This window comes from Triticum dicoccoides, chromosome 5B, assembly GCF_002162155.2.
Source record: "Triticum dicoccoides isolate Atlit2015 ecotype Zavitan chromosome 5B, WEW_v2.0, whole genome shotgun sequence".
In the NCBI taxonomy this organism is placed as follows: Eukaryota; Viridiplantae; Streptophyta; class Magnoliopsida; order Poales; family Poaceae; genus Triticum; species Triticum dicoccoides.
The window spans coordinates 252,393,967-252,405,278 of NC_041389.1; the positions used below are offsets into that span (position 1 = coordinate 252,393,967).

General features: G+C 40.7%; 1 long non-coding RNA gene across 1 annotated transcript; it reads right to left on the reverse strand.

The window, feature by feature from the left end:
• Positions 1-4,927: 4,927 nt before the first annotated feature.
• LOC119308265 lies at positions 4,928-9,792 on the reverse strand. Its single transcript, XR_005149998.1, has 3 exons — positions 9,203-9,792; positions 8,235-8,455; positions 4,928-7,679 (listed from the first exon to the last, which is right to left on the reverse strand). It is a non-coding gene; the product is annotated as an uncharacterized LOC119308265 (long non-coding RNA).
• Positions 9,793-11,312: the final 1,520 nt, after the last annotated feature.

An 11,312-nucleotide genomic window follows, 5' to 3' on the forward strand; every position in this document is an offset into this window, starting at 1 on the left:
TCTCTCCGTGCTGCCGGGTGGGGGATCTACAACCGGCGTCGCCCTGGCGGGAGCCTCATCTTCTTGGCGCTGGGGCCAGCCGGCTCCATTTTCCTTGCGGGCGTCGCGTCGATCACATGTGTTTGAGCAGAGTAGCCAGAGACGAGCCTAGTGGCACTACGAGTGGGTAAGAAGGAGGGCTAGGGTTTTCTGTAGGAGTGTAAGAAGAGGAGCATGTGTTTTCTATACGAGTGAGGAAGAAGGTGATTGGGGGTTTTCTGTACGAGTGAGGAAGATGGGGAGCGGGAGGAATTGGGGGGTGACGTAAGCAGGAGAGTCTAGCGAGCTGCGGTGTAAGTTTTTTTTAGATTTGTGAGCTGCAGTATAAGTGGAAGCGAGGAGGAAGGAGGGTTTTTCTGGGATCGCCCCCTCTTCAAGAAATATGGGCTTCTCCTAACAGAAAACAGAAACAAATGGGCTTTAAGATGGATAGGCTTTTGTATCGGCCCAGTCGGCTGCCCGTGTTTCGTACTGGAGGGCCTTAACACTAGAGGCAGACCATTAGAGACACTCTCCAACTCTCCAGCTTATTGCCCATTCGAAAGAAAATAAGAGACGCCTGCAGCTTAATTATGGCTCCTCATCGGTCAACGTACGAATAAGCTTATTTTCATCATGCGTTGGTAATTCTACCTAGTTAAGAATGTAGGAATACCTGGAGCACCGTGAGGTCAGTTGACAGCAGGTTCCACTAAAATTGAGGTTTGTGCTTCCGTTTGCACAAATAGACACCATATGGAGATAGACAACCCTGTTTGCACAAATATGTAATAGGGTTATTTAAGCAGTGTCATTTTTTTGCAGCGGCATATGATTAACAATAGCATCTCATATGTTATCAATGACATTACAGTGGCAATATGAAAAAGTGACATTATCTAAGAAGTGCCATCACATCAAATCAACACTGGCACTAGATTAGCGGGGGCTTACATTAACATGCATAACAATTGCATTATGACTATGTGATAACAAGGGCATGTGCGGTTCAAGGGGTTTTAATGGGGATTACAGGGATTGTGGGGGATTAAATCATGTACAAGCCAAATTCCCCTCCATTCCTCTCCAAACCCCTTGGGAGGAGGTTGAGTCGAACAAGGCCTAAGACTAATCACAGTGGGAGTAACTTAATTCCATACGGTATCATAATATGATACTCAACCCTCTCTTTCTTCATTTAATTCTATGCCACCTCATCAAATTTGCCTAGTTGGCATGCATGATACTACTTATGATACTCCCATTACAACAAACCTGGTAGAATTAATATACCTAATCTAAATGGTCGCTGGCCGATCTCTTTGTCCTACTCCAACATCCGGCAGAAGAAGAATCATGTAAGACACCGGCTGTTTTCACCGGCGTCGCCTCGGCGGTGGCCTTCATGGTATACAATCGGCGGTAGCCTCCTGTGTTATACTTCTACTCAATGATGGCGGCGGGCAGGTACGTGCTGGCTGTTACCTCATCAACATCAGCATAGCCACGGCACCTCATTGACATCCGCGGTGGCTTCTTTCTCTGGCTGCATGGCGCGGCTACGCGCGTCAACAACGGATCGCAGTCGCAGGCACTGGAGGCGCTGTATGACACGGCGGCATCGAGGGCAGCAACAATGCCCGTGCCGCCATGCTCACCAACAAGCCAGCGTGGAGCAAGTTGGCACTCTTCCTTAAGCTGTATTGGAGCGGCCAGCTGCGGAACCACGCGCTGGCTTAGTGTGGCAACTGCCTCCGACGGGCTAGGCGAGGTAGGTGTAGCAGCGAGCTGCCTCGCTTTTAACTATCAAGCTCGGTGGGCCACCCAGACGGCTTTTATCTTGGAGAATTGCTCTTCCTGCCCATCGGATTCTGCTGAAAGAGTGGAGAAAATGGTGGAAGGAGGAGCTTGGTCGGCGTCCTTCTCCTGAACGGACGTGTGTGGCTGGAGTGGGTTTCTCGCATTCCATGCGGGTTTCTCTATCTCTATCTCCACTCTCTACTCTCATAAAAAACAGAGTTGGTGATGATGGTGTGCCTGCCATCCTGCAATATAGGTCGTCCGATTATATCTGACGGATAGGAAGGAAATTATGAAAAATTTGCAAAAAGATACACACACCCCTCTTCACATTTGCAAATACCGAACAAGGCCTAAGACTAACCACAGCGGGAGTAACTTAATTCCATACGGTATCATAATATGATACCCAACCCTCTCTTTCTTTATTTAATTCTACGCCACCTCACAAAATTTGCCTAGTTGGCATGCATGATACTACTTATGATACTCCCATTACAACCAGCCTGGTAGAATTAATATACCTAATCTAAATGGTCGCAGACGAATCTCTTTGTCCTCCTCCAGCATCCGGTTGAAGAAGAATCGTGCAAGACATCGGCTATTTTCGCCGGCATCGCCTCGACGGTGGCCTTCATGGGATACAATCGGCGGTGGCCTCCCGTGTTCTACTTCTCCTCAATGATGGCGGCGGGCGGGGACGTGTTGGTCGTTACCTTGTCAACATCCGCGTAGCCGCGTCACCTCGTCGACATCCGCGGCGGCTTCTTTCTCTGCAAGCATGGCGCGGCTACGCGCGCGTCGACGGCAGATGGCGCATTCGCAAGCACTGAAGGCGCTGTACGACGCGGCGACATCGAGGGCAGCGAAAATGCCCGTGCCGCCGTGCTTACCGACAAGCCAGCATGGAGCAAGTTGGCACTCTTCCTCGAGCTATATTGGAGAGGCTAGCTGCGGAACCATGCACTGGCTTAGTGCGGCAACTGCCTCCGACGGGCTAGGCGAGGTAGGTGGAGCAGCGAGCTGCCTCGCTCGTAACTGTCGGGCTCGGCAGGCCACCCAGATGGCTTTTATATTGGAGAACTGCTCTTCCTGCTCGTCGGATGCGGCCGAAAGAGTGGAGAAAATGGTGGAAGGAGGAGTTTGGCCGGCGTCCTGCTCCTGATGAGATGTGTGTGGCGGTAGTGGGTTTCTCGCATTCCATGCCGGTTTCTCTTTATCTATCTCTACTCTCTACTCTTATAAAAAATAGAGTTGGTGATGATTGTGTGCCTGCCATCCTGCAATATAGGCTGCCTGATTTATATCTGATGGATAGGAAGGAAACTATGGCAATTTTGCAAAAAGATACCCACACCCCTCTCCACATTTGCAAATAAGGCCTTTCCTCGTTCATCCTTTTCTCTCACAAGATAAATTACTCATACAAATGCTCTTGATGTTCCGTGACAGGCATGGGCATCTTGCTAGTAAATGTAGGTTTTCGAATGCGACGAGGAGGCGGGTACAGCTAGGAGTGCAGTGGGCGGCGCCCTCAGCCGGCGCACTGCTTCAAATGGCAGACGCGGTGAGAGGTCGCGTCAGCCCTTACCCCCTTGACTATGGACCTTGACCATGTACGTACGACTTTGAGGACAACATTATCCTTGACGGTGTACTTCACCTTGTGTCCAGATCTGAGATGCCACGTGTACCAGATGAATGACTCCAAGTTCGATCACCGTGACACTAGGTGCGAGCTGAAGAACACTGTTGGAGAGACACCCCCCTCATAATTTTCCTACGTTGGTCATTTAATTCGTAGGATAGAATGCTATAGGATTTTTTTCCTTATTAAATTATGTGTTAACTAGTCGTGAACCCGTGCAAATGCACAGGCTAGTTTAACATTTCGTCATTTTCTCACTTTATATTTCACTACATAATTACTATAAAAAAATTATGTATGGTGTAACATATATTAATCTTTTCTATAATAGGTTGGAGAATATATTGGAACATAACAATTAAAACATAGGTAAATATATTGGAACACCCTACAGAAGCCATGAAAGTAACTTGGATCATTGGTAAGCACACATACATGTGAGTGTCTAAGTGAATCAATGTAATTTTAGCCGTAAATATGTTTTGTTACAAAGATGGCCAAATATTTATTTGGAATATCACCAAAAAGAACATTATCAAATGTTTAGAGACAATGCCATCGACATGAGGCGGTAATCCAACTTACACTTTGTCAACATATTTTGCATATGCAAAAAATTAAGCATATCTCATCTTTTCAACTTCTATTCTACCATCCGGCGAGTAAAAGATAATTTGATAGAATTAGAAACATCATTAGATGATTAAACTTAAACAATACTTGTACTAAATTAGCGACAATTAATATGGATCGGAGTGAATATAACATTCTTATTTCTCTGGAGTATGATAATTATGGTTTGTTGAATATAGAGTGCAAGCTTATTCATGTAAGCTTGCAAAGAAAGGAAAAGAAGAGGACATGATAGGTTGGAGAATGAAGAATATTTGGTAAATTAAGTAGTACTATTAGCATAAAAAGAAGCTTCACATAAGCTTGCTCTATAAGTTTAGGATCCATAAGCAATGTGAAATTGAATTCCCTGATAGTGGAAGGAAATACATGCTTCAGATTTTTACTATATATATGCATCTGAAAGAAGCACCTCCCAACACATTATATTTAGCATTGAAGTTTAATAGTTTGGTAAATTACTCGCTGATGAGGAAAAAGGCAAAAAGGCAAAAACAGACTATAGATAATTTAATTGTATAGACTTTATACAAATAATAGGTGTGAAAGAAAAGATAGAAAAGATATAGACAACACAGTTGGAGGAGAACATGAATAAAACAAAGATTTGGAGTAATGGCACCACCATCTTCCATTAACTTTTCTGCTAGATTATCCTTTATAATAAAGTTGTAGTAGCTGTCCGAACCAACAACCATTAAAAAAACATAAACAAAAAAAAACTACTCCCTCCATCTGATTTTCTGCTATATATTTAATCTACAATTTAGTAGTTCTCACACACAATTGACAGAAAATTAGAAGTGCAGCAGCCACGACACTCAAGCATTAGCAGTTCTCACATGCCTTTACTTATGCAAAAAAATTGCCCGCAAAATTGTTTATTTAGATATACAGTATAACAGAAGCCATCAATGTTTTAGTAGTTGACAAACATCTTCATTGTCAAGTGTTTCACCGCCTAACTATCTGCACTATCTGCTTGACTGAAAAAAGGGTTAGAAGAAAATTCATGAGAAGTCAATTCTCAACTGCCAGGACATGGCAGCTTGGCAAGGAACTTCCATGAACAGGAGATTGTGGCGGACCAGCATATCAAGCAACAACATCAGCCGTAACTGGAGATTGGGAAGGCCATTGAAGATGTTAACTCTCCCATGGAGGGTCCTGGACATGTTTTGTCGATACAAAAATTGATTAGTAACTTGACCAGTGACGACATTGACAACTGACATTAGCCTCCTTCATGCCGCTGTAGTCTGTTTAGACAACAGGTTTTTATAAGCTCGCTTGATGATCATAATTATGCTCCCTCCGATGTCCATATGTATACATAGGTTGTACATTAGAAGATTATGCTCCAACAAATCTCCATGAGGTATCCATAGGTTCTAGTGAGAAGAGCCGGGATTGCATCCTTGGAGGGCACAACACTATCCAAGCACATGGTACAAAGCAAAGTGATCTCAAATCCAAAGTTATTGTGTATTCAAGATAAACCCGCAAGGAAAAACATATAACAAAATATTGTAAGAAAATGAACCTGATGCAGATGAGGAAAACAGTTTTTAGTATAAGCTCCATTAGCACAGCCGAAAAAGTTACAAATAAGGAAAATTGATTGAGGTTGTTTTCTAACCAGGAGAGGAAGAGATGGTGGAGAAGCGTGATCTCTTTCGGGCCTGGAGGAAGAAGTAGCGTCCAATCTTTCCGATAATACTGCCTACCCTTGTTTTTATATTATTAGTTGAGTCTCTCCCACGTAATAACTTAACAACTTTGTTAGTAGAATTTTCTAAGAATGATGTATCTTTTTCCTAGCCTACCCTTGTTTTATATATTATTATTAGTTGATGGTCTCTCCCACGTAATAACTTAATAAATTTGTTACCACAATTTTTTAAATAAATTTACAGTTTTCAAGATAAAAGAAAACTATTTGACAGCTTGCATTGAAGGAGTATTTACCTCAGACTATGAGTGTCTATGATCAGGTCTTCTGTTGTGCTTGCCTATTCCTGCACATAAGGCAAACATGACAGGCTTTCCATGAAAGTAATCTGGATCGAGGTGCAAAGCCACTGACGCAGCTAGTCACATAGCCTATGCGACGTTAATAAGTAGGTGCACTGATCGATGGATAAGACGTCACTACCATCTCGTCGACAAAGCGACAGTGTGGGGTGCACTGATTGATCCATGTGACGGCACCACCAATATTGTCAACAACGGTGGTAATAAGAAACAATGTTGGCATGGCATGCACTGGTCCACAATGGCGGCATGGAATTTGCAGGTTGCCTTATATATCAAGAACAGTAGTATATACCTACTCAGAAAGAGTAGTATATATCGACTAAAAGATTATGTATATACTGAATAAAAAGGGTAGTATACTGGTTCACTTAAAAAGTACTATATATTGCCTTACGAAAATGTTGTATATACTGCACCAGAAAAAAAGTATATACTTACTTTATCAAAGTGTATGTTATATACCCATTTGATTTAATTTTGTATGCTACATATTGCCGTGCACAAAGAGCAGTCTATGTACTACTTTGATATAGATGGTATTTAGACAAAATACAGTACAATAGTATATACTTTGAATTAGTATTCCACAGTCACTATGTTAGTATATACAATATCGCAGAAATATTGTTCTAGCAATCATAAAAAAATGTTCTGGTATATACTTACTATTGACACCTACTCCGTCCCAAGCTGCCTAGGTTCACGGCAAAAAATGTAAAAGGTCCGTATATTTTCAAGAGTTGGCAATATACATTTAGGTACCTTTCTAGCTATATACTACATATTAGATAAATTCTCTTGAAAAATCCATGCATATCTGAAAAGGCGCAGATGTCATGCTTGGTATAGCACACAGTTTAGTAGTACAACATACAGAAAATCACAAATGTATTTATACCTGAAAGTAATTATAAGAAGCATGACCATATTATTGGAGATTATTAATCCAAATCCTATAGAAAAAAATCTCAATGAAGCTGCGTAGTAGCCTTAGCTGTAGTGGAAGGCATAAAACTGATCGAGCAAACTATCAAATACATGAAGGTTCATATGGTGGATGCCATGAGTTCCACAGGAGCCTGAATCCATGACTGCCACCGGTGATGAACATCCGGCACAGCGTCTGCATCGACAGTCAAAATCATCAACCTGATTGGTAAGAAGAAAAACATCTTCAAACAACACTAATCCTACAGCACACAGAACAGATTGTGTAATTTCCTTATTAAGAATTCAAAGGTCTACTTAACATTGCTTAGGCTTGGTATAGCACACAGTTTAGTAGTACAACATACAGAAAATCACAAATGTATTTATACATGAAAGTAATTATAAGAAGCATGACCATATTATTGGAGATTATTAATCCAAATCCTATAGAAAAAATCTCAATGAAGCTGCGTAGTAGCCTTAGCTGTAGTGGAAGGCATAAAACTGATCGAGCAAACTATCAAATACATGAAGGTTCATATGGTCGATGCCATGATTTCCACAGGAGCCTGAACCCATGACTGCCACCGATGATGAACATCCAGCATAGCGTCTGCATCGACAGTCAAAATCATCAACCTGATTGGTAAGAAGAAAAACATCTTCAAACAACACTAATCCTACAGCACACAGAACAGATTGTGTAATTTCCTTATTAAGAATTCAAAGGTCTACTTAACATTGCTTAGGCTTGATTTCAGATTAGTAAAAATCAAATGTTATGTTATGCGAAGCAGCTTTGAAGACGCACTAATGATCACAACCTAAATTGGTTCTCGAAAGTCAGTCCGTTTGGGAGTTAGCAGACATTTTCTTGTCAAACAAAGGTCAAGTTTTACATACTAAACTGTAGTACACTGGACAACAGTAAGCAATGCATTGGGTATTATTCAGGAAATCCCATGGTTCATGGCAAAAAAAGTAAAAGGCCCGTATATTTTCAAGAGTTGGCAATATAAGCTAACATTTTAGGTACCTCTCTATATACTACATCTTAGATAAATTCTCTTGAAAAATGCATGCATATCTGAAAAGGCGCAGATGCCATGCTTGGTATAGCACACAGTTTAGTAGTACAACATACAGAAAATCACAAATGTATTTATACCTGAAATTTATAAGAAGCGTGACCGTATTGTTGGGGATTATTAATCCAAGTCCTATAGAAAAAATCTCAATGAAGTTGCGTAGTAGCCTTAGCTGTAGTGGAAGGCATAAAACTGATCGAGCAAACTATCGAATACATGCAGGTTCATATGGTTGATGCCATGAGTTCCACAGTAGCCCGAACCCATGACTGGCGCTGATGATGAACATCCGGCAGAGCGTCTGCATCGACAGTTAAAATCATCAACCTGATTGGTTTGAAGAAAAAATTCTTCAAACAACACTAAATCCTATGGCACACAAAACAGATTGTGTAATTTCCTTATTAAGAATTCAAAGGTCTACTTAGCATTGCTTAGGCTCGATTTCAGATTAGTAAAAATCAAATGTTATGTTATGTCAAGCAGCTTTGAAGACGCACTAATGATCACAACCTAAATTGGTTCTAGAAAATCAGTCCGTGTGGGAATTAGCACACACATTTTCTTGTCAAACAAAGGTCAAGTTCTTCATACTAAACTGTAGGACACTGGACAACAGTAACCAATGCATTGAGTATTATTCATGAAATCTCATTATTCATCACCGACAATCCACACAAATATACTGTAGTAGGCTAAATAGCAGTTGATCCTATGAACTATTTTTTACGAACTAACTAAATCACCAATTATAAAAAAATTGTATTGTCCTTTGCGAAATTCAATCCAGTCAACCACTCTCGATTATTAGTCCTAACTGAAGCACCTGTTAACAAACTAACTAAACCACCATGATTTGAAAAAACAAAACTGCATAGATCACCATTGCAAAGCCAAAGGATAGTGGTATTGGCACAATTCCTTGCCAAACCCAAGTTCCAGGAGAGCAGATTCTCCCCACTAACACAACAATCCAGTGGCACTCCACCTAGCACACCCGCTCCATGCCACCCAAGTTTCATGAGAGAACTTCAGAGAAGAAAATCACCTTGTTGGGCAGCCATTCAGAACACGGTGGAATTTGCTAAGCAGAGAGCGATCTTCTCCGGGCACTTCCGTGCTTCAGCGGTCCGATGAGTGTTGGGCCACAACAGGACACCATTATTGTCGCTTATAAGCATCGTCGCAGAAGAGGAGAACGTCGTGTGTCGCGGTAAATGTTGACGTGACGGTCGATGGGAGAGGAGCAGCAGCAAGTGGGGCAGATCAACGAACGGGACACAATCCGCCTCACCGCGTTCCCTTGACCAGCCGTGTCGCCACAACGGGACCGGAAGCATCCACCACAGCATGCTGGTCCAAGAGAGAGGAGGCGGTGATTCATGGGGGCGGTGGAGGCGGTGAGATGCGACAGCGGCTGGATGCGGTGGGCAGCGACGACTGCTGGGATAGGCTGTGACGACTACGGTGGTGAGCAGAGCGGCGGCACAATCCATCGGACGCAGCGGCCCGATCCATGGGAAGTGGCGGCGCGAAGGTAGGCGTCACAAGGTTAGGGATACGGGAGGGAGAGGTCCTCGTCGGCGCCTTCAGCGCCCGATAGAAGTACGGGCGCCTATGTGATTTGTTCTTGGGCTGCTTTCTAGGAAGCCCAGTTAGTGGGCTGTTTCTTTCTCTGTTTGGTGTTAGTACGGCTGATGTGTCACGACTGTTTCCTTCTCTGTTTCTTGGTTCGTGCGGCTGATGTGTCACTTCGTGTGTGTGTGTGTGTGTCTTATGACTGCTAGTTTGGTATTTTTCTTCTGTTTTTTTATTCTGTTTGTTCCTGCTAATACTTGGCATTGCTAATATATCATTGAACTTTATTTTTTTCACCCATACAGTAAGTTTTGGTAACGCAGGGTTATGTAGTAAATTCTGCATGAAAGATAAACTGAGAGTAGAAATAACAGAATTCTATGTACAAAAGAAAGTATGCTATGTCTTTATTACATAGGAAGAAACTGAGACTTTATGTTGCTAGCTAGCTTGATGATCCTGTTCAAACAAACATTTCTTTTTTTTTTGCTCAATATGTGCACTTCTCTAAAAAAATTAAAGGAAAACCTTTTTAAGAAAAAGGAATGAAAGTTAATTGGTTTTTTAAGTTCATCAAAATTGAAGAAAGTTCATTGAATCTGAAAAAAGGTTCATCGAATTAGAGAAAAGTTCATCGATTATAAGAAAATTTCATCGAATTTGAGAAAAGTTCATCAGAATTAGAAAAAGTTCACCGAATCTTAAAAAAAGTTCGTCACTTCTAAAAAAAATCATTGATTTTTTAAAAAAAGTTCATCAAATTTGAAAAAAGTTCATCAAATTGAAAAAAGGTTCATCGAATTTGAAAAACTTTCATCAAAATTGAAAAAAACTTCATCGCATTTTAAAAAGTTCATCGAATTTGAAAAAAATTCATTGAATTAGGAAAAAGTTCATCAAATTTGAAAAAAGTTCATCGAATTTGGAAAAAGTTCATCGCATTTGAAAAAATCATCAAATTGAAAAAAGTTTATCGCATTTGAAAAAGTTCATCTAATTTGCAAAAAAGTTCATCGAATTTGAAAAAAATTCATTGAATTAGGAAAAAGTTCATCAAATTTGAAAAAAGTTTATCGAATTTGGAAAAAGTTCATCGCATTTGAAAAAATCATCAAATTGAAAAAAGTTCATGGCATTTGAAAAAGTTCATCAAATTTGCAAAAAAGTTCATCAAATTTGAAAAAATTTCATTGAATCAGGAAAAAGTTCATCAAATTTGAAAAAAGTTCATCGAATTTGGAAAAAGTTCATTGCATTTGAAAAAATCATCAAATTGAAAAAAGTTCATCGCATTTGAAAAAGTTCATCAAATTTGCAAAAAAGTTCATCGAATTTGAAAAAAGTTCATTGCGTTTGAAAAAAGTTCGTCAATTTTGAAAAAAAGCAGCTATTTGAAACGAGTTCACGCATTAAAGAAAAATAAAAAGGAAACAGGAAAACAAACAAAGGAAAAGGAGAAAAACAAAACTTAAAAAGGACAGAAGGCAATTCCTATACATAAAAAGAAAAAAAAGGTAGTACATATATGCGACTGAGCAGGTGGCCTATTGGTTACTGTACTATCCACGTAACATTGAGAT